The sequence below is a fragment of the Trichechus manatus genome, unplaced genomic scaffold, assembly GCF_000243295.1.
Source record: "Trichechus manatus latirostris isolate Lorelei unplaced genomic scaffold, TriManLat1.0 scaffold00016, whole genome shotgun sequence".
Lineage (NCBI taxonomy): Eukaryota > Metazoa > Chordata > Mammalia > Sirenia > Trichechidae > Trichechus > Trichechus manatus.
Window position 1 is genome coordinate 24079956 of NW_004443952.1, and position 7771 is coordinate 24087726.

The window sequence follows — 7771 nt, forward strand, 5'->3', positions numbered from 1 at the left end:
ATTAGGGCCCAGATCAAATTCCAGTCCTTCCAGGAAGCTTTCTGGATCCCCCAGGAGCCTGCAGGTCTCCCAAGAGTCTCTAACTCATAGCACTATGTGCAGCACTGACTTACTGCCAGCTGCAAGCAGGGCAGGGACTGTCTGATTAATCGGTCTCCCCCAGCTACCATTCCTGTGCAGACCTTTCTTAACAAGGCACATTGAAAGGTATGCAGCAGGACTTCAGGAGGATGCTCTGGGCAGATGTGAAATGGTGATCCTGGTTGCAGCAGTGACAGGATCCTCCTGGGCCACCATCCTCATAGAACAGATCCTCCAAGGCCACTGTCCTCTTTCTGCCTTTCCTCAGCTCTGCTACTGACTTCACCAGACCCAATACTCCTGTCCTACTTATCCTAGGCTTTTTGGGGGCTCTGGAATGTCAACTGTAAACAAAATGGTATACACACATTTTGGAGAAAAGCACATTTTAGTGTGAGCTGCATTTGGAGGGCCCAGAAGCCAAGAGGAGACTGGCGATCCCACAGAAAGGACCATGGAACTTCTGAGACAGGCTGGGGTGCCGACAGGCTAGTTGAGGGGCATGAAGATCATGCCTATAACGCACTTGCAGAGCTGCATGGGAGCATCTCCTGATTTTTTACAGAAAGAAACACTTGAACACTGAAAATAAAAATAATGTCCTTCAAGTTCAATGAGCCAATCTTGGACTAAATTAAGGGGGAAATGCAAGGATGTAAGTCTTCCTCTAGGTGTTCCTTCTCAATCCAGAATATATTCACTGTGGGATCTTCCCTAAGTCTAAGGACTGGTAATGCATATTTTAATAGTGATGGCTTCTACTTCCCATTGATGACAATTCCACTGACTAGCCAGAGCATGCTTCACGGAAAATGAGGAAATGGACCAGGAAGACCTGTGCTGTCCCCAGGTCGCCTAATCCCTGACGGCCCCACCCACATCTGTGGAACACGGATGAAGGAAGCAGCCCTGGCACCCTCCAGAGTAGCAGCCAGGATGCTGAAGGAAGGAAAGAAGAGACACAAAGCATGTAGAATAAAGACCTGAGGCCAATGACTCTGGAGAGGTGGGTTCAAATACAATCCAGGGAAAAGACAGTTGCAAAAGGAGAGAAAGTAGAGAGTCAAAGACATCTGTGGTAGGCTGAATGGCAGTCCCCAAAAAGATACATCCATCTCTGACACCGAAGTACATGCTATTCCCTTGTGGCCCAGTGCAGAACCCAGAAGAAGGAGCCAATGGCAAACTCTCAGGAGGCCCACAGGGAACCTAACTCAGCCTCAGGCTATGCTAATACAAGTATATTCCGAAGTGAGGCTGTGACGACCTTGCCCCTCTCTGAGCTGGTCAGACCTCCACTTACACAGCTATGTTCAATTCTTAGCTCTGTCCTCCTCAAAGGATTGGACAAACTGGGGCATTTTGCCTGAAGAAGTAAAGATTCAGGGGACCTGATCCTTGTCTTTGAATGCCCAAATGAACTAAATGACTGTCACAGAGAAGAAGAAATAGATTTTTGTGTGGGGCTTCAAAGGGCTGAATCAAGGCCAATGGGGCAGCCATTGCCCGGAGGAAGTTTTTGGCTCAGCATAATGAAGAATTTTCTAATCATCAGCACCAGTGGACACTCAGTCGAATAGGAGTGCCTCGGGGATTGGCAGTCCAAGCAGAGAGACACTGGCTGTACAAGGGGAATCCCTGCACCAGACAAAGGCTGCACTTGATCATCTCCTGAGCTGTAACCCTGTTTGAGAGTCTACGACTGCCAGCTTAACATCCCATAACGTATGTGTGAATCTAGGTTTTTGGCATATAGACAGAGCACACTCTCACTAAGGAACTTATTATACAGTTTTTGTGAAGAAGTAAGAAACTACTCAGGAATGCGCTGGGGAAAGAAATAACCAATTCTTCCTGCCCCTACATACAAAATGCCTCTCCCCCTGCTGCCCCCTCCCTGCTCAGGGAGGAAGAAAGGGGAAGAACATATAACCATATAGATATCACCCTCTAACTAGACCAGGAGCCAAAAGTACCTGCACCAGTACTAGGGGAGATCTGGATAGCCTGGGTTTGATGTCCTTTTCCAGGAAAAATCAGCAAGAAGGGAGACTCTAACTACCAACTGAATTAGTTTCATAAGAACAAATGGCACCCCCAACTTCATTTTAGCAATTGATTTTTCTTTTGCATCCTTCTATTCTACATGTGGAACAAAGAAAATAATAAAATCGAGCAATAATTTGGAATTTTAATGTGTTAATGTTCACCAGTTAGCCTGGGAGAGGATTTTTTGGGGGGACAGTGCTGGTTTTTAACAAGCTCTAGCCTACACCCTGCATGCTGGACACTCAGAGAACAGGAAGCACAGCGTTTCTCGTTTGCCAGCGCATCTGTCTTCTCTTAAATCAAAATCTCAGAGAATAAGCACTGTTGCATCCGGGTAGATTCCTCTGAAGCTCTTTCCATTCCGGATTTTGAAAATCTGCCATGCCACCCTTTTACTGAAATGGCTGAAGTTCTCAGATCATTCCTCAAAAGAGGTCAAAAGAAAAGAATACTTTCATGCTTTCAGATTTACCACTGTTATCTTTTCTAGCCTGTAATTAGGGGTGGGCTTTCTTTCCCCCCTGAAAGAACCAATGTTGACGGCACGTATCATTTAGCAGCCAGCTTATGAAATGATTAGAAACCTGAACCATTTCTAACCACTGTAAAACTGTCTTCAAACATCAGGTGGGTCCTTGAACACGCTGTGTCACTTCAGTGAAAATAATGGCTACTGCCCTTAGACCAATCGGCCAAGCACCAAATCAGGCTTTCCACTGTCCTTCAGATGGATCGTAAAAAAAAAAAACAACAAAAAAAACCCTGTGCTTGCTTTGACAGCACATATATTAAAACTGGAATAATACAAAGAAGATTAACACGGCCCCTGCACAAAAATGACACGCAAATTCATGAAGCATTCCATAATTCCATATTTTAGATAATGGTGATGGTTGAACAACATGATGAGCATAATTAATGTTATTGAATTGTACATGTGAAAATGTTGAAATGGCAAATGTTTTGTTACATAGATATTTGCCACAATAAAAAAGTAGGAAAATTTAAAACCCTCATACTTTCAGAGCTTCAGAATGTAATCTGTAGTTACCAGAATAGATTTAAGCCAGTGTCACTCCTGTTTCAATGAACGTATCTTAAGTTTAGATCTATTTTAGAATGTAGTAAAAGTACAACTACAATAGCTGTGCATAAATCAAGATTTTATATATTGAATGGTGTTAAGTACACAGGCATATATGGTATTTGAAAGCCTTCCATACAAATTTTTTGGTGTAGTAAAGAATCCTTTTATAATGTAAATAATTATTGCCAAATTCATCTAGCTTGAAGAGTTAAACGTCATATAGTATATTTATTTAAAACAGGCCGTACTGAAAAGCAAAATTCAGGCTCATTTTTGAGGTTGCATCATTCTTCAGCTAATGATGGACCCACATTTCAAGGCATCAGAATATGGCAAGAGAGGTCAGCTGAGGACCGCAACCCCTGAGCATCAGCGTGATGTTCCTGGCTCAACTCAAATAATTTCAGACTTCTGGCTTTTGTCACACCACTATAGAAACACGTATCGACCTTGTGCTAAGGGTAGGTTCTGTGAGAAGGACTGTGGGGTGGAGGTAAGAGGGACATTATGTCGGATCTCCCAGGAGCTCCTTGTGACACGCAGCCATACACACAAGTGACCACACACAAAATCCCTCAAGACTGACTGCAAGGGCTTCCCCGCAGGGGGTAACAAATTCAGTGGGAGATCGGAAAGATGAAAACCCTGGGATGTGGGGATCAGAAGACAGTTTCCTTAGAGGAGGTAGGATTTGAGCTGCGCCTTCAGGCATAAGCAAGACCACCAAGGCTGAGGCACACCCTACTTAGAAGGAGGAGCAAATGCCTAGAGGCCTAGAGGCACATGATCTCAGGGTCCATCAGAGGATTACGTGTGGAGGGCAGGGTGAGGAAGGAGGAGAACTGAGGGAAGGGATGGAGATAGGCCATCAGGTCTGCTGGGCTGATGAGGACTCCAGACGTCAGTATCCAAACACAGGTCTCTGAGAAGCGGCATGACACAATCAGAGTCATGCTTTAGAGTACACAGAACAGAAATGTGACATTCGGAGAGTAAACAGAAAGATGGGCACGTGTTTGAGAGAGATTTTGGAAGTAAAAATGACAAGACTTAGTGACTACTAGATTTCAGTAAGGAGAGAGCAAGGAAGAAGGCAAGGTCATAGATGGCTATACATTCATGCTGTGGAGTTTCCAGTCTGGGACGGGCTGGGAAGATGATGACCCTGTGAGTGAACAGGGACAGTGCTTTGGTACCAGGGCTGGTGGCACCATGGGCTCAGCTCCACTCAAGCTCCCCCTTTACATACCAGCCTTTACATATCAAAGAGCACCTCCAGAGGCACTACTCTTAGGGCCTGCAGAGGGAGTGGAGGGAGGAGGGAAGAAAGGAGACAGAAGGAGGAAGAGAGAGAAAGAGGAGGAAGACAGAAGGAAAATGAAAGGGAAGGAAGAAGGGAGGAAAAGAGATTCTGAAGAAGTGGGTCTACAATGAAAAGTCCCCAAAGCAGCAGCAGCAGCTCTCCAAGCCACTCTGGGCCTGATCTTGTAGGTGAGAACGATGTGGCCTTTTTTCAAAACGCCGAAAACATAGTTTTGTATTGAAGGGGCAACGAGACTGCTCTGGAGTCTCCCCACTAACTGTGTGGATAGTAGTATCTGTGCAGACAGCCTGTCTAGTCCTGGAGTGCACCAAGCCCTTTCAGTCCTCAAGTTCTTTGTATTTGCTGTTTCCTCTGCCTGGAACAGCTTTCCCCCCTTAATTTAACTGTGTGGAGCCCTAGTGGCACATGGTTAAAGCACTCAGCTGCTAACTGAAAGGTCAGAGGTTCGAACTCACCAGCAGCTTCAAGGGAGAAACGTGGGAATCTGCTTCTGTAAAGATTTATAGCCTTGGAAACCCTACGGGGCAGTTCTCTGCCCTGTAGAGTCGCTATGAGTCGAAATCAACTCGACAGCAGTGGGTTTGGTTTTTTTTTTTGTAATTTAACTTTTATTTGGTGCTTACTACATACCTGGCACTACTCTGAGTACTTTACATATATCAACTAATTTAATCCTCACAACAAGCCTTTCAGGCAGGTACTATTATTATCCCCAGTTTACAAATGAAGAAACTGAGGCCTAGAAGATTAAATAATATGACCATGGAATTTATTTAGTTAGTGGAAGGGCCAGTATTCAAATCCAGGTGGTGTGACCCCAGAGTCTGCAAGTCTGCATTCTTATCAGCGCTAGGTATGTCTGGCTCCTTCCCTCCTTTAGTCTCAATGCCTTAGACAGGCCTTCCCTGACCACCTTCAGATGGTGTCCCCTTCTCCCCATTACTTCCTCTCACATTACCCAGCTTATTTCCTTCCCAGCTTATCATAATCAATAATTATTTATGTATTTACTTGTTTATTATGTTTCTCCAAGGAGCCCTAGTGGTGCAATGGCTAAAGAGCTCGGCTGCCAATCAAAAGGTCAGTGGTTTGAATCCATCAGCCACTCTGCAGGAAAGACCTGGCAATCTGCTCCTATAAAGATTACAGCCTAGAAAATCCTATGGGGCAGCTCTACCCTGTCCTATAGGGTCACTATGAGTCAGAATCAACTCCACGGCACGCAACAACAATATGCATTTACTTGTTTATTAGGTTTCTCCAACTAGAATATAAACTTTAGGAAGACAAGGACCTTTCCTTTTGCTCGAATGTACTCCTGGCACCTAGAACGGTTTCTGGCACGTGGTAGGTACTCTACATATAACTGCTGAACGAACAAATGAAGGGCAGTACGTTCTACAAGTACTACAGAGGATCATAAGGTATTGCAATTTTGTTCTTTACCCTCTTCCTTGACCACTACAAATCCCCAGCACCCTACACTACGGAAGAAGGGATCCAGAGCCCAGAGTCCAGAGTTCAGTTCCCAGTGCATGAGGACAAAGCTGATATATTTAAAACAGTGTCCGTCAAATCCCCCCACCTGGGTCCTTGAGCACTTGTGCCTGTCTGCAATGATAAACTTGTGGGAGGCACGGATTGAGTCTCTGATTAACCCTCTGTGGCCTCCCACCACCTACCATGATTTACAGGGTATTGGCTGCTGTTGATGCTTGTGTCTGATCCGAGTACCCTCTAAGTAACAGAAAGCTCCCCCAGGCTCAGGAGACATCTTGAATATAGATCACCTTGTCACAGGAACTCCATCTTCACTGTAAAAGCATGGTGAGGTTCTTCTAATCTAATGCACACTCGAAAACAAAAAGCATCCTTTATGTACTCCAACAGTGCCTAGCATAGACCTTGTCTATGAACACACTGATAAAAGAAACTAACTTGTATAAAAAAAAAAACTCCTTGTTGTCTCGTCAATTCTGACTCATAGTGACCCTAGAGGACAGAGGAGAACTGCTCCCTAGGGTTTCCAAGGAGCAGCTGGCGGATTTTAACTGCCAACCTTTTTGGTTTGTGGCCGTAGCACGCCGTAGCTCTTAACCACTGTGCCACCAGGGCCCCAAACTTGTATCAAATACTTATTATATTGTAAACACTCTGCTAGGCACTTTCACACATGATTTCATTTAGTTCTTTGAGTTTAACATTATTATTATTCCCCTTTTACAAATGAGAAATGAGCCCTATAGGGCTGGGAGGTATCTGTCTAGTAACTAGCCCAATATCCCCAAACCAGCGGAGATTCAAGCCCAGATGTGTCTGCCTTCTGAATTTTTTTCCTGTCCTCTGCAATGAACTGTTCTGCCTTCTCTTGTACTTCCGCCAGAGTCACTGTTCTCCATCCTTGCTCTGTGCTTCCCGGCCTCTATGTCTTTTCTTATACCTGTTCATTGACCTAAAAATGGCTTTTCCACTTCTCTCTACCTGTTGAAATCCTCGTCTCCTCTCTATCTTCCATGGTGCAGATTTCTCCAATCTCCCCAGTTGGAATTCACGTTCTTCAGCGTTCCCAGAGCACTGTGTCTCCAGGTTGCATGTGATAAATCCCAGAACGCCCTGTGGCATTGTCATGGTTTGAATTATGTCCTCAAAAAAATGTGTATATCAGTTTGGCTAGGCCATGATTCCTGGTACTGTGTGATTTTCCTATATGTTGTAAATCCTGCCTCTATGATGTTAATGAGGGAGGACGGGTGGCAGTTGTGTTACTAAGGCAAGACTGGATCTACAAGACTGGATTGTGTCCTGAGGCAATCTCTTGAGATATAAAAGACAAAAGTGAGCAGTGAGACCGGAGGACCTCATACCATCAAGAAAGCAGTGCCGGGAGCAGAGCGGGTCCTTTGGACCGGGGTCCCTGCGCAGAGAAGTTCCTAGTCCACGGGAACACTGAAGAGAAGAAGGCCGACAGACAGAGAAAGCCTTCCTCTGGAGCTGATGCCCTGAATTTGGACTTTTAGCCTACTTTTTAACCGTGCGAAATAAACTTCTCTTCGTTAAAACCATCCACTTGTGGTATTTCTGTTATAGCAGCACTAGATGACTAAGACAGGCATAATCCTCTTTCTTCCTCACTAGAACCTGATCTCCCAGAGGGTAGGGCCTGGTGGTTTTCTTCATGTTTGCTTCCTCCCGAATGAGTGGTGAGAAAGTGCTTGTTGAAACCAATGAAA

At 44.9% G+C, this 7771-nt stretch overlaps 1 non-coding gene across 1 annotated transcript; it reads left to right on the forward strand.

The window, feature by feature from the left end:
- The first annotated feature begins 2894 nt into the window (after positions 1 to 2894).
- LOC111819718 (U6 spliceosomal RNA) lies at positions 2895 to 3001 on the forward strand. Its single transcript, XR_002823288.1, has one exon. It is a non-coding gene; the product is annotated as a U6 spliceosomal RNA (small nuclear RNA).
- Positions 3002 to 7771: the final 4770 nt, after the last annotated feature.